This window comes from Sorex fumeus, unplaced genomic scaffold (genome assembly GCF_029834395.1).
Source record: "Sorex fumeus unplaced genomic scaffold, SorFum_2.1 ptg000042l, whole genome shotgun sequence".
In the NCBI taxonomy this organism is placed as follows: Eukaryota; Metazoa; Chordata; class Mammalia; order Eulipotyphla; family Soricidae; genus Sorex; species Sorex fumeus.
The window spans coordinates 9,753,732-9,769,699 of record NW_026606099.1 but is presented as its reverse complement, the minus strand read 5'-3'; positions in this window follow the sequence as shown (position 1 = coordinate 9,769,699).

The window sequence follows — 15,968 nt, the reverse complement described above, 5'->3', positions numbered from 1 at the left end:
CCGGCCTCCTGAGTAGCGCCTCACCTCGAAGCCCTAACCCGGCACCATCAAGCCTGCACCACCAGGCCAGAGTCATCAGTGTCATTCTGAGTGACCCCCAGGGCCTCAAGCATGCTTGAGGACAAACACACAAACAACTATTGTCGGGGCTGGAGTAGATAGCACAGCAGGTAGGGCGTTTGCCTTGCACGCAGCCAACCAGGGTTCGAACCCCCAGCATCCCATATGGCTCCCCCAAGCAACACCAGGAGTCATTCCTGAGTGCAGAGCCAGGAGTAACCCCCGAGGATTGCTGGGTGTGACCCAAAAAGCACACACACACACACACACACACACACACACACAACTATTAAAAAAAACTAAGCCCCATACTAGAAGCCAACCCACAATCACAGCTTAAGCAACACCAGGAGTCATTCCTGAGTGCAGAGCCAGGAGTAACCCCCAAGTATCGCTCGGTGTGACCCAAAAAGTGCACACACACACACACACACACACACACACACACACACAACTATTAAAAAAAACTAAGCCCCATACAAGAAGCCAAGCCACAATCACAGCTTAAGCAATGGATGTCAAAATCAGTTTCCCCTGCTTCAGTGAATAACCCACAAACAACAAGACTGAAAGCACAGAAATGTGTACCATAAGCGCCTTCCGGGGCACCCCTCATCTTTAGACCTACCCCCAAGCACTACCAGGAGATACGCCTCATCTTCAGACATACCCAGTCCCAAAGACTCCCACAAGTCTTCCTTCCACCCAGACTCAGTTCTCTCATCTACAACCTGAACTCTTCGTTCTGTTTCCAGAGGCTCCTGGAAATTGCCTCAGAGAAGCACTTTTCCCGCTCGAACAGTGGGCCCTGAGCCTGCAGAGGAGGGGAGGGCCCTGCCGGGTCCTGGGGACCCCCTGGGGCCCCCCTCTCCCAACCTCCATCCCTCCTTGCCTCTGCTGTCCCCCACCTGCTCCTCCGGTCCCATCTTGCTGCCAGTGGCCCTCCTGCCTCAAAGGCTGAGTAATCCAGCAAAGTAAACACAGGAAAAAAAGAAAGTAGGAAGGACCCAGGGCAAAATCTCTCTGGGACGGATGGACGGGGCTGTCCTGTCCCATTCATCCCCAGGGGACGCGGGGGCTGCGGAGGCCCTGGGTTCTACCGTCTTCTTCCTCTCCTCCCTCTTTTTCTCCTCCATGTCCTCCCTTTCCTTCTCTTTCGCTTTCTTCCCCTCCTCCTTTTACTGCTCCTATTCTTCCTCCTCCCCTCCTTCTCCCTCTCCTTTTTATTCTCCCTCTCCTCCTCCTCCTCCTCCTCCTTTTTCTGTTCTTCCTCCTCTTCCCCCTCCTTCTCCTCCCCATCTTCCTCCCCTCCCTCTCCTTATTCTTCTTTTTCTCCTGCTTCTCTTTCTCCTTCTCCTTCTCCTTTTTCTGCTCCTCCTCCCCCTCCTCCCCCGCCTCCTCCTCCTCCTCCTCTCCCTCCTCCCTCTCCTCCTCCTCCTCCTCCTCCTCCTCCTCCTCCATGCTCAGGACTTGTGCCTTTCTATGTACATGGCAGGGCTCCAGGAACCATATGGGATGCCAGAGATCAAACCTGGGTCTGCCAATGCAAGGCAAGAGCCCTAAGAGAGTGCTCTCTCGAGCCCCACTGCTGGGAAGTTCTGCTTTGAGCCTGCCCCACACTTAAGGCTAGTTCTCACTTTCCTCCATGCTCACAGGAGTTAGAGAGCAGATGAAAGTGAATGCTGCAGGGGCTGGAGCCATAGCACAGCGGGGAGGGCATTTGCCTTGCACGCAGCCGACCGACCCGGGTTCAGTTCCCAGCATCCCATAGGGTCTGCTGAACACCGCCAGGAGTCATTCCTGAGTGCAGAGCCAGGAGTAACCCCTGACTGAGCATCGCCGGGTGTGACCCAAAAAGCAAAAAAAAAAAGTGAATGCTGCAGACCTGGATGCAGACTCTTTGCCAGGGATCAAGACACTTGGGGAGCTGGTGCACCTGAGTGTCTGCAGACAGAAGACCAGAGCCCACCCCACAGTACAGACCCCCTTGTTGCAACTTGTTCTCTGTGCCACCCTCCTATCCAAACCTTGCACCATAAAACCAAAGAGTTCCAGTCTCTCCAACACCTGATTCAGCCTCCTTCCTGGGGCAGTCTGGAGCCCGAAATCCTCCCTTTCCCTTTTCCTGGCCTACTCCCCTTCTTGAAATGCCCCCCTCCAGCCCCCAGGCCCCCGGACCCCCTCCCCTGGTGGAGAGGAAGCACTAAGCCCCCTTCCCTCTAAAGGGCTGAGGCAAACGCCAATCACGCCAGGGCCTCTCACAGTGCCATTCCACTATGAATTCCCAAGGTCAAAACCATTCTGGTGTTATTAAAAACATAAATGTTGCATACCAGGCAGCGAGGGAAAAAAAATTATAAGGCAGCCAGACGAGAGGGAGATGGAGGGGCTGGTAATTGTCTTCGCCTTCAGAGTCAAGCTCCACAGGGCTGGAGCTGCACACAGAACATTGCTTTTTAATTTAACTCAGTAAGGTCAGCGGCAGCCAATGAGGCAGGGGTGATGGCACCTGGGAGGGGGGGCACGGGCACAGCCCCCACCTGAGCTGCGGGGCGCCCGGCCAAGAGCAGAGGGAAAGATGGGAGGGAGGGTTGGGTGACAGTCAGCACCCCCAGCATGGAGTGAGCAGGGGGAGTGGTCGGGCGGGAAGAGAAGAGAGAGGTTTCATCACTGTGAGGCTTTGGAAGAACTGGGATTTGGGTGCAGGTGAAGGCAAAGACTTAGATGAAACTCGAGAGCGAAGAGAAGGGTTTCGGTTGATGGAAATAAGCACACACGCACACACACACACACACACACACACACACACACACACACACACACACACACACCTCCAACTGCTCTTCCCCAACCCCCATGCCGCAGAGGAGAATAGTAAGGGTCATGCAGGGAATTTGAGGTCTCCCCTGTACTCAGCACCTGGGACCCCCGAAACCCAAGCAGAGATTTCTTCAGCAAAGAGAACCACCCACCGTTTGTCCCCCTGAGTTCCAAGGACCCAGTGGGGTGGGGGTCAGGGGCATAGAGGGGAAACTGAGGCAGGACTGCCTTCCCCAAGTGCCCTCCTTGCGGGGATCGCCTCTCTGGCCCCCTGCATGCCGGTTCTCTCCAGAGCCGCTGGAAAGGCTGCCGTGAGATCACAGAAGGACTCTGCAGATGCACGGGCTGGGGGAATTCGGCCGTGGCACTGGGCTGTGGTGGATGGGTGTCGTGAGCCGTGCATGATGAGGTGGGGGACTTGGCACCGGGTGGGACTTCAGGTGCCCAGCAGAAGCGCGCAGAACACTCTGGGACTTACTGGAAAGTTCTTCTGCAGGTCTGACCTCGACTGCCTGGTTGCAGAGTGTTTCTCTTTGGGATGTTTAGAGGGAGGGAGGATTTATTTGAACAGCAGATCTGGGACTTGAGGGTTTGGTCATCTCCAACTGGAAGTGTCCTTGCCCCTTGGCTCTCTGCAAAGGCTCCGACTCCCCGGTTCAAACATTCCCCGAGGAAACCTTCACTGTCAGGAATACTCGCCCTCATGACGCACAAGTACCTTCCTTCCCCTCTCTCATTCCAGAACGATCCACCGTGAACGCGGGGTTCCTATCCTGCAGTTCTCAGGATCCGCCACACGGTGGCGGCCAATGCATCCATTGATCCAGACCTAAACCTGCCTCCTCACCAGAGCCAGTATCTCCCCATCACTCACCCCTATTTGCACCCTCACCCTGCTTCTGCCCTGGGCCGCGTTCAGGGTCTCTGCAAAGGATGGGTTGTGAAAGAACTCAGGCCCTGGGGTTTGGGTGAGGTCTGGATTGGAAAAGGAAAAGGAAAAAAAGCCTGAGAAAGGAAAAACAGACCCTGGGGCCCAAGCGATAGCACAGCGGGGAGGGCGGGAGGGCGTTAGCCTTGCCCACGGCTGACCCAGGTTCGATTACCGGCGTCCCATATGGTCCCCCGAGCACCACCAGGAGTAATTCCTGAGTGCAGAGCCAGGAGTAAGCCCTGAGCATCAACTGGTGTGATCCTAAAGAGAAAAAACAAAACAAATCTTTTTTTTAAAGAAAGAAAAACAGACAGGGACCCAGTGGGGAAGCAGAGGGGATGCCCATCCAGAAAACTGCACTGGGGCTGCCCGCCATCCACACCAGCATTCATTCAGGAACTCGTGGTCCCAGGGAAACCAGAAACAGGAAGTTGGGGTGAGGCCTAAACCAGAATCAAACACCGGGATGAAAACAAGGAAGTGTCGGCTAGTCACCTCCCTCCCTGCTGGGGACGAGACTTGTCCTGCCACTCCCAGAATCCAGAAAACAGGGTCCAGGGATTGCAGAGGTCCAGTGGGAGGTATGGGGGATAAGGCGCCTGCCTTGGATGCAGTGGCCCCAGGTTCAATCCCCAGCACTGCATGTGTCCCCCCCGCTAATGCCACCAGAAGTGACCCTGCCACTCTTGCAGAGCCAAGAGCGTGGCCAAGGACAAAACAGGAGTGTAGGTGGCTCCTCCCAGGATGGGAGATGCATGCTGAAAGTAGACTATAGTCCGAACATGATTGCCACTCGATGCCTCTTTTGTAAACCGCAGCACCCAAAAGGAGAGAGAGAACAAAAGGGAATGCCCTGCCACAGAGGCGGGGGGGATGGGAGAAGATGGAGGGTGGGAGGGATACTGGGATCTGTGGTGGTGGGAAATGGGCACTGGTGGAGTGATGGGTACTCGATCATTGTATAGCTGAAACCCAAGCACAAAAATGTGTAATTCTACGACTGTCCCTCATGGTGTTTCACTGATAAAACTTAAAAAAAAAGAAGAAGTTTGGGTGGTTCTCCACCCTCCTGATGCCTGGAGAGGGGTGCTGGGGAGGAGGAGGAAAGACAGCCCTGTCCCTGGAGAGACACAGTCCACGGAGGGTGGTGAAGAAGGGAGCAGGGACAGACACGCAACTGGGAACGAGCAGAGAGAACTGGCGAGGCCTGCAGGCAGCTGGGTAATGGTTTGCAAAGGCTGGAGACCCAAACCCAGAAGGGCTCATCAAGATATCCCAGGGGCCAGAGAGATAGTACAGTGGGCCGGGTAGCCTTGCAAGCAGCCAGTCTGGGTTCAGTTCCCAGCATCCCATGTGGTCCACTGAGCACTGCAAAGAGTAACTCCTGAGTGCAGAGCCAGAAGCTGAACATCACTGGATGTGCCCGCCCCCCCCCAAAAAAAGTAAAGAGAGAAATACATCCTCAAAAGGAATATGGGGCCACACAAAGGGATGAGAGGCTGGGCAGTAGGGAGGAACAGGCATGGCTTACACTGGGCACAGACTGCAGGCGCGAGGAATGAATTCTGGGCTTTCTTATGCAGCCAGGACACCAGGTGACAGGGTCTTGGGGAGGAAGAATGGAACGTTGGAGGAACATGGGTCCCTGGGCAAGGGTGCTTGGCCCCCAGCCGGGAAGGCTGGGAAGGACTCATCACCAGAAGAGGTACCAAAACTCTAGCTAGCTGAAGTTGGTCCTCCCTCTCCCCCACCCCACAAAGAACAGGGACCAAGATTTCTGACTTGGGCCCCTAGACAGGTGAGAAGGACCCCTGGGCCAGGAGTCAGGGGCTGGGGTTTTGCAGAGGCGGTTGCCACATAGCAGGGGACACTTCTTCTGTCTCAACGTAAGAGACAGAAGTGGCAGTCTCTCCACGCCTGTCTCTGAAGCTGACCCTTGCCCTCGTCAGACCCCAAGAAGGGTCAGACCTGTCTGTGATTTCCCCCCGGGCTTCGGGCCCCTGTTCTCTCAGGCCGGGGTTCGATTTCACAGACTCAGCCGAGGCTTATCAGGCATAAGGTACAAGATCTGAATTCAAACAGGAAGAACTTCCCAGTGCCAGGGGTCTGAAAGCCTCGACTGGCGTGAAATTCTGGTTGCATGCACAGGGGAATTGCTTTGGACCTGTCCCGGTGATGCTGACAAGATGGCTGTGGTTGTGGTTACAGACCCGGAGCCTCTCAACGTGCCACTGGACTTCTGCAAAACAAGCTGAACCTAGAATTAGGAACTGCAGCCCAGTTTGAAGATATCCCCAAAACCTAGTGGTGAAAGGAGAAAGCCCCCCCAAATCAAGTCAAATTCAATCAAATTCAATCAAAGACATCGTCAGCTCGGAGACTTCCAGTTTCCCAGGGGTATCGCGGGTCCACAGACACATTCTCTGGACATCTACACACACGCACACCCATATGTCACATGCAGTCTCACATCCGTGCAACACGGACACCCACTCATCAGGGCATCGACACACAGGCAGGCACACACAAACTTATACACTCATCACACACACATACACACACACACACACACACACACATACACGGTCCTCTTCTTTCTGACTGAGCCCAGCACTCTCTCTAGGTGGGTTCTAGGTTCAGAAGTTTATAATGAAGGGGGCAGAGGGCAGGGTATCAGAAACTCCAGGAAACCTACTTCCAATTCCCTGACCCACACTGAAATCCGTTGGCTAGATCCTTCTTCCTGCCACCAGAATCCTGAGTACTCTGGCTCACTCGGAGGGTGTAGACCCTGCCCAGACGATTTCTCCATCTATACGGCACTTTCTGACACTTTCAGGTCTGAAGCTGAGGCAGCCACGCAGGGTAGAATACCTGCCCCCTGGTGTGGCAGAAAGAAAAACAGCACAGCAGGTGGGCATTTTGCTTTCCACAAGTCGCCATCCCTGGTTAGATCTTCGATATGGTTCTCCAAGCCTGTCAGAAATGATTCCAGGGCTGGAGAGATAGCCCAGCGGGTAGGGCACTTGCCTTGCACGCGGCCGACCCAGGTTCGATTCCCAGCATCCCATATGGTCCCCTGAGCACTGCCAGGAGTGACTCCTGAGTGCAGAGCCAGGAGTGACCCCTGTGCATCGCCAGGTGTGACCCAAAAAGAAAAAAAAGGAGCAAGAGCTCCAATGTGAAGCTATTCATCCTGGCTCTGCCCTTGAGGAAGCTGAGTGGCCTTGGGCAACTTCACCCCCTGTAAAGTAGGGCTAACAAAATGTGCCCAATCACGTTAAGATTCAATTATGTCAAAGCCGGTGAAGGGCCCGGGGTGATAGTACAGAGAGTAAGCGCTCACCTCACATGCTGTCCACCGGGGTTTGATCCCCAGCACCCCATGTGGTCTCCAACCCCACCGGAGTGATCCTTGTGCGCCTCTGGGTGTGGCCCCAAAACAGAACACAGAAACAAAGACAGAGAAGGAGCTGGGAAGACAGCTCAAGGACGATCTCCAGAACTGTCTCTTGAAACCTTGGACATCCCCCATGCCCAGTGGACACCCGTGGGTGTCCCACAGAGCAAGTCTAGAACTGGCCACGGGTCTTCTGAGCATTGCGTGGGAGGATCTCTGCCCCTGGACCCTATCCTCCCCCGCCAAAAAAAAAAGACCGGGAGAGGGGCTGCAGTGATAGCACAGCAGGGAGGGCGTTTGCCTTGCACGTGGCCGACCCGGGGTTCGATTCCCAGCATCCCATATGGTACCCCAGGGGTAATTCCCGAGTGCATGAGCCAGGAGGAACCCCTGAGCATCCCCGGGTGTGACCCAAAAAGCAAAGAAAAAAAGAAAAGACCGGGAGAGGGGCTGGAGCGATAGCACAGCAGGGAGGGCGTTTGCCTTGCACGTGGCCGACCCGGGGTTCGATTCCCAGCATCCCATATGGTACCCCAGGGGTAATTCCCGAGTGCATGAGCCGGGAGGAACCCCTGAGCCTCGCCGGGTGTGACCCAAAAAGCAAAAAAAAATCCAAAAAAAAACCCGGGAGGGCGGCTCCCCGCGGGTCCCAGGTCACGCCCCCGCCCCGCAGTCGCCGGGAGCCCCGGTCCCCTTGGGCCACCCTCGGGTGCGGGGCGCGCCACGGAGAGGCCCGCGGAGTGCGCCCGGCCGCGGCGGCGGCGGCGGCGGCGGCGGCTCCCGGCCCCGGCCCCTCCCGGCCCCCCACGCCCCTCGCCCGCCGGCAGGTCGCGTTTTCCGTAATAACCTTTAATGCGGCTGGCCGCGGCCCAAATGTGCGCGGTGGAGCGCCGGGCCCCGCGCATCAGATGGACGATGAAGTGTTAATCATCCCCCGGGGAGCCGTCCCGCGGAAAGTCGTCATTAATTTCTCTGAATTACACCAATTCCGAGACATTCTTTATGGACAGACAGCGCGGGAGACAGTTATATGACAGGACTTGCTGTGCTAAGCAGATGTGGGGAGATCGCGTCGCCCCATGAATACTAAGCGGGGCCGGGAGGGACCCCCGCCCCCGCCGCCGCGCGCCGGGCCCGCAACCGGGGGCGCGCCCCGCGGGGGGGACGGGACGGGGGCCCCGCGACCCCTCGCTGGCCCTGCGCACCCGCCCCGCTTGCTCTTGCCGGTCCCGGACCCCCGAGGCCCACCCCCGCCCCCGGCCTCCCCGCCGGCCCCTGCGCCCCGCTTGCTCCCCGGGCGCGGCCCCTCTCTGCGCCCCGCAAGCGCCCTCGCTCCCGGCCCGACGACCCTCGGGCCGCCCCCCGGGCCCCCGGCTCCAGCCTCTCCTGCCTCCAACCTGCTGCGCCCGACCCCGCCGCCCGGGTCCACCTCACCCCCACCCCCGCACCGCCGCTCCCCACCCCTCCCACCCCTTGGAATCGGGGCCCGGGGCGAGGTTCCGCAGAGTGGAGGGGAGGGGGCTTCACCTCCACTCCCCCCACCTGCCCGCTCCTCCCGCTCCGGCCGAGAAGGGCGTCAGGCAGAGCCTAGAGAGCACTTGGAGAAGGGGGTGTGCGCGAAGGGGGCCCGGGGCAACCTGCCCGGGGCGACCCCCGCACACCTGGGGAAGCCCCCGGGCCTGTCCGCAGGCCCCTGGGCGGCTGGGCGACCCCGCAGGACCCCGCAGGGCCCGCGCACCCCCAGACCCCGGCCCTCCGGAGAAGCCCCCGCGGAGGGTGACCTTCCCACCAGGGGGTCCCACCCCTCCGTCTTCCCTGGAAGACGCCCCCACCGCTCCTGGCGAGGGCTGGGGGCGAGCGAGGGAGGGGAGCGCGCGGCCGCTGCGTCTTTTCCCGCCGATGATTTATGTCTGGGAGCCGAGCAGATGGCGGGTAATTTAGCAATTACCGTGTGCAGGGACGGGGCTGGCGCCGCCAAAGATTCCCCGCCACACTCGCCGCCTGGTTTCTGTTTGGGCCCCGCTACTTCGCCCCCTGCCCGCCCCCTCCCAGCTGGATCGCACATCCAGGTGGTAGTGGGGGGCGTGGGGAAGGTCCCTCCTCTTCATTCCTCCTTCAGCCTCGGGAAACAAGTGGGACTGGAAGTTCTCCCTGGTAGCTCCCTTCAATCTCTCTTGCTGCTAGAACTCAGCACACCGGAGAAATCCTGTTTTCTCTCTCCTCACCGCATTTCTTTGGAGTTTTTTTTCCACGATGCAGTTCCCACATGTTTCGTTTCCAGGTCCTGGGCGAGGGAATCTGGGGGTTGGGGGCTGAAAGACACGGGGTTAAGAGATAAGACTGAGGGGCTTAAGAACGCACTGTGTTTTCAAGGATGTCGGGGGAAGGCAGGTCCAAGGTGAGCCTGGAGCACCTGGGCGCTCTGTGTGCGCTGTAAGGAGGTGAGAAACATCAAGTTTATTAGGAAGTCTGGGAGGGCTGCGGGAGAAGCAGGCTTCAGTGAGCAGGGAGGAGGCTGGGAGAATCCGAGATGCCCTGTTCCCTTCTCTGGGGAACATCTCTGGGCCCCCTGCAGAGAGAGTGCTGGAACTGACTGGAGCCTTGGTCCTCCCTCAGCCATGAGGGAGCCTCCCCTGCGCCCGCCAGGACACCCTCCGCCAAGAGCCCAGACCTGTGAAGCCACACACACCCTCCCGTCAGCCGTGCCCAGATGTCTGCCCCCGAAATGCTGCTAGCGTGGGGTCTGAATGCCCCTATCCAAGCAGCACCTTAGTGACCTCTGGGTTCGGAAGAGCCCTGCCCTCAGGCTCTGAGACACCCCCTCCTCACCCCCCAGCCCCTCCTCATACCAGAGGAGCACTAATTAATTAGTGTGCGCAGCCAGCCGTGGGCACGAGCTTGTTACTCACCACGGGGACCGCAGTTAACACACCAGACCCCCTGGGACTCGGGCACACACCAATTACACAGCCAGCAGCTCGGCTAATCACGGCTTCTGGTGACACCCGGGCTCACAGAGGAATCCCCAAGCTTCTCTCGCGCCTCCCAGAACAGGAGGCTGGAAAGGAGGTGAAAACTAGTTCGGGGGAAATTGAAAGTTGCCAGCCAGACCAGGAGTTGAGTGAAAAGTTGGAAAGACCAGAAACTTGTCCCCGTGGGTTCTAAAGAGGTGTGATGAAGTTTGTAACTGCAGCAAGAGGGAGTGCCAGTTAGACAGCAAGAAGAACTTCCTAAGGCAATGCTAGCGTCAGACAGAACATGGACAAGACTTTCTCCCTGGAAGCAGGAAACAAGAGAAGATGGCCACTGAGGCAGAGGAGGAAGCGGGAGAGACGCACTTCCAGAAAGGCAGGTGCCTGGTTCCATCCTGTCCCCTGGCTGCAGCTCAAGGGTATAGAGAACAAGCAGGCAGTCTCACTGCGGGCCCAGAGAGACGACTTACACACACACACACACACACACACACACACACACACACACACGCACGCGCGCGCGCACGCACGTTCCATTGACTTTGCCATTCCGCTGTCATTCTATAGCTTCTCCGAGATTTAACATATTGACTCTCCGAGCTGCAGAAAATTGAATTTTCTTCATTACGACTGTCTCCCGACAAAAGCAGCTCATAAATTCTCCATCTTTTTCAGACTTCCCGCAGCACGCCCCCCACCACCACCCAGCATCTCTCTAGGGGAGTCACATATATGAACATACAGTTCGCATGGGCACGGCACGACCAGAACAATCTCAGGGACACTCCGCTTCCAGAGACCCCCTTTCAGTGCCATGTTTGGATGTAGACTGCCCAGGGCCAGGCTCCTGCTGGCAGGAATAGGGGTCAAGACCCCCACAGCCGGGTCCCAGGAGCCAGAGCCCTTGCACCACGGGGAGAGAAGAGTGTTTTTCTGAATCTTTTCCTACACGATCAAATAAGCCATTTTCATTTCTCTTTTTGCCTTTTGTCATAAAAGGGAAAATCCTTTTTTGCATTCCTTTCTGTTAACCAAAATAGGTACAAAGGGGGGTCTTTCTTGAAAGCGAGATGTAATGGCAGATTGGAAAAGTGGGGGCCTGCTCACCCCCGGGTCCCACAGGGCAGCAACAGCTGAGGCTGCCCGAACACTGTAAGGGTCCCAGCCTTGGTGTGTTCGCGCCTCTGTGCCCTGACAGCAAGCTTACAGGTGCCACTTGCACGCGGGACAGATTCACATAGCTGTCATGCAATAGTCACCTCAGATTGACCTTGGCATGGCTGGGGCCACAAGAATCCAAACCCCAACACACCCTACACACACTTCTGCCCCAAATTATGCCTGCAGAAAGGAGGCTTACACACACACACACACACACACACACACACACACACGAGACATCTCCAACAATAGCTTCCTGTCTCTGCCTTACACTGTCCTACCCCCCCCACTCTAACCTCCTCCCTCAGTTACAGGGTAGCTCCCCACCCCACATTCCTCCTCAAGACACCTACATCCCCCCCTTCTGCCACCAATGAATGGCAGCAGGACTCCCCCGTCGTCCAAAGTGGCTCTCTCCATCTGATTCTCCTCTTCCAACTCGGGAACAGAATTAGGGGAGGGCAGGGCCTGGTAGAAGTTCCTTTTGGTACCCGTGCCAGGCTGGCAGCTGAGATTATAATGGATGGGCAAGGGTCCAGGCTGATGGCCTGCGCCGTGTGGCTTGTGCCCAGGGGCCAGATTGGGGCGGGAAGTAGTGGGCTAGGCGCCCGGGCTCTCCACCCTCCAAAATGCCACACAATCTGTGAGTGGAAAGAGACAGGAAGAGGGAGTCACACAGCTACAATACAAGGGTGCCCCCGGAGACCCCACTAAACCCATCTCAGTCCTCATTCTGCGCATCCCCTCAACTTTCACTCCCACCCCCCACAATTCTGACCCCTTGGGTCATCATCCTGCACTGACAAAAGAGGGGCTCAGCCAGTGATTTCTTTGGAAGTCAAATGAACCCAATCCACACGACAGGAACGAGGGCGTAGGGGTGCAACCAGAAAAGAGGAGGAGGAGGATTCCTCACTAATGAGAGGGGCTGAGACCTGGGGTGGGGAGTGTCTCCACAAATGTTCCTGTGTGCTCATTCCCGTGCAAATGTTATGCAATGTAGATGATCATCTATTGTCTTCGCCATCCCAATCCTGCTCTTACTGTTTGTGGTTGTCGTGTTATCATTTGAGTTTTCGAACCAACCTGGCAGTGCTCAAGGGCTACTCCAGTCTCTGGGCTGAGGAATTCATTTCCAGTAGCTCTCAGGGGACCAGATAGTGCCAGGGGCAAATGCAGGGTGCCCAAAAGGAGAGAGAAAACAAAAGGGAATGCCCTGCCACAGAGGCAGGGTGAGATGGGGGGTGGGTGGGGGGTGGGAGGGATACTGGGATCAGTGGTGGTGGGAAATGGGCACTGGTGGAGGGTTGGGTATTTGATCATTGCATAATCGAAACTCAAGCACAAAAATTTGTAAGTTTACAACTGTACCTCATGGTGTCTCACTAATAAAAATAAAAAAATAATAATAAAATGCAGGGCGCCTGCTTGCAAAGCATCCCCTCCAACCCAATGAGCTATCCCTCCGACTCTACTCCTAATGCCACACACACACACACACACACACACACACACACACCATACATTAATCGACCTTTTCTGTGGTTGGTACCTATTGCTCCCAGCCTTGGAAATTTATGAACTATGCTTTCTCTTCTCCTTAAGGCCACATTGAGACTTTTAGAAAGATAACCAGGAAGGCTAAGTTTCACAGTACAAGAAATTTGTCTAGGCCCAGGCTTACAAATTCTATGTTAAGAATAGCCTTCCTAACAAAATAGGAGACTAACACCCAAGAATGGCTCAGATTAGTACCGGGATTTTTGCTCCATGGCTTGGAGGTCAGCCACACATGCTAGGGGAAAAGGGAGCTCAGATAGAGAAAGGAGCACCAAATAAAGGGCGTTGGGAGGATCCTCCCAGGATGGGAGATGCATGCTGAAAGTAGACTATAGACCGAACATGATTGCCACTCAATGCCTCTTTTGCAAACCACAATACCCAATAGGAGAGAGAGAACAAAAGGGAATGCCCTGCCACAGAGGCAGGGTGGGGGTGGGGGGTGGGGAGTGGAAGGGATACTGGGTTTCGTGGTGGTGGGAAATGGGCACTGGTGGAGGGATGGGTATTTGATCATTGTATAACTGAAACCCAAGCACAAAATTTGTAAGTCTACAACTGTACCTCATGATGTCTCACTAATAAAAATTTTTAAAAAAATAGCCTTCTGCTCTTCAACCCTACCCAGTGCCACCTCCAAAACCCGCTCCTTCTGCCAAGGTCCCCATGTCAAGAAGAAGTCACCATCTGCTCACACGGCCAAGCCAGAAACCTGGGATCAACCATGGCTTCCTTCTCCCTGGATTAGGGAGTCTGCTTCAAACATTGACTTAGTGACAATTTTCTTTTCTTTTCTTTTTCTACTTCTTCTTCTTCTTTTTTTTTTTCCAGTGGTACCGGGGATTGAATCCAGGCAATGTAAGTCAAGTGCCCTACCACTGAACTACATCTGGGTCTTAGTGATAATTTTTTTTTTTTTTTTTTTAGGTAACGTTTGACTTACGTGAGTATAAAATTTATGTGTTTCAAGGGTATAAATTACCGTATTAGCACACCATGCCCTCCACTGTCACTGTCAGTCTGTCCTCCTGTTGTTCATCAATTTGCTCAAGCAGGCCCAGTAACATTGTGAGACGTGTTACTGTGTTTGGCATATTGAACATGTCATGGGTAGCTTGCCAGGCTCTCCGAGAGGGGGCAGGAATCAAACTCGGGTTGGCCATGTTGGCTGCGTGCAACGCAACCGCCCTTACCCGCTGTGCTATCGCTCCAGCCCTCCACAAAAGTGCCAATATCATTCCACTGTCCGCTGGTCCCTGAATATCTTTTTTTTTTTAAATCCACTGTCCCTTACTCATTAGCATCTTCCAGTGCAGAGAATAATCTTTGTTGTTTTTTAAAAGGGGCCAAATACAAAGGCGCTTGGACCTTGGGCCTATTACAAATTAAGTGATTTTTTTCCTCCAAACACTTTACATAAGAAATCTCTGTTCCAAGGGACTTCATGAAAGTACAGCAGGTAGGGCACTTGCCTTGCATGGGACCAACCCAGATTCAATCTTGGGCACCCCACATAGTCCCCGGAGCCCTGCCAGAAGTGATCCCTGAGTGCAGAGCCAGAAGTTAGCCTTGAGTACTGCCAGTCATAACGCAAAAAAAAATAAATAAAAGAAAGAAAGAAAGAAAGAAAGAAAGAAAGAAAGAAAGAAAGAGAAATCTTTGTTCTAGAATTTGCCAACATCTGTGTTGTACTTTAGGGTGTTTTTCTCTGTTCTGGGGAAATATCCTGTACCTCTTTCTGAGTACTTACATAAAACTTCAGCCCAATGCCTTTTTTTTTGTTTGTTTGGTTTGGTCTCTGGCTTGAGGGTCACACCCAGCAGTGGTGCTTAGGGTTTATTCCTGGTGCTTGCACTCAGGGGATCACTCCTGGCAGTGCTCAGGGTACCTAATGGGATGCCAGGGATCGAACTTGGGCTGACCATGTGCAAGACAAATGTCCTACCCACTGTGCTATTACTCTGGCCCCCTTTCTGAGTAATTTCTTTATGACATGTGTTGTCCATTTTGAAAATTCACTGCAGATCTACTTAAGATGGGCACTGGCTTTTTTCACTCTGAAGAAACCTGTGTTCTCTGTATTCTTTCTTGAACATATGCACCCCCCACCTCTCTCCACTCTCGTTTTCCAAATAAACTTATTTTTTTAAAAAAATCTGCTCCTACCTGGGGGGGGGGGGGGGGGTGGCGGGTGGATGACCGGACAGAACCTTGAGGCACTGGTGGAAGAAACACACTCTCGGGTGGGGGATGTGTTGTTGGAACAATGTGTGCGTGGAAAGTAGAATCTGCAGTATTGTAATTCATGGCACCTCGGTAAAAATAGCAAAGGAAAATAATATCTCTGCTCCTGAGGCTGAAGAACTAGTGTGTGCAGCTGACCTGGGTTGAATCCCCAGCATCGCACACAGTCAGGAGTGATCCTTGATCACAGAAGCAGGGGTGAGCCCTGAGCACATCTGGTTGTGTTCCCCGAAGAAAAAACAAAAACCGAAAATAAAAAATTAAAAACAAGAAATCTCTGTTCCTGCATTCTGCAGAAGCACTTTGATGCCTCTCCTAGCCTGACTTTTTTTTTTCATGGATTTATCTTTGATTTAAAATCTCACGGAGGGGGCTGGAGAGATAGCACAGCGGGTAGGGCGTTTGCCTTGCACGCGGCCGACCCGGGTTCGATTCCCATTATACCATAGGGTCCCCTGAGCACTGCCAGGAGTAACTCCTGAGTGCAGAGCCAGGAGTAACCCCTGTGCATCGCCGGGTATGACCCAAAAAGCAAAATAAATAAATAAAATAAATTAAAAAATCAAAATGTCCTACTTCCCTCTCTCTGCCTGCGTACTCTGCTCAAGTCACATTTTAATCTCTTTTGAATTCACCCATCTTGCTCCATCCTGTAGCAGGTGTGTACAGATTTCCAGCACCATGACTGAGCTGACTCCTCCTTGCTTTTTCCCAAGCTCCTGGGTTAACCCTCTCGGTTCCCAGACACAGCTGACGCCTGGGAAACATGTGCCCTCCCACACAGTCTCCCAGAGAAAGTATTTTGCAACTGAAAGGAAGG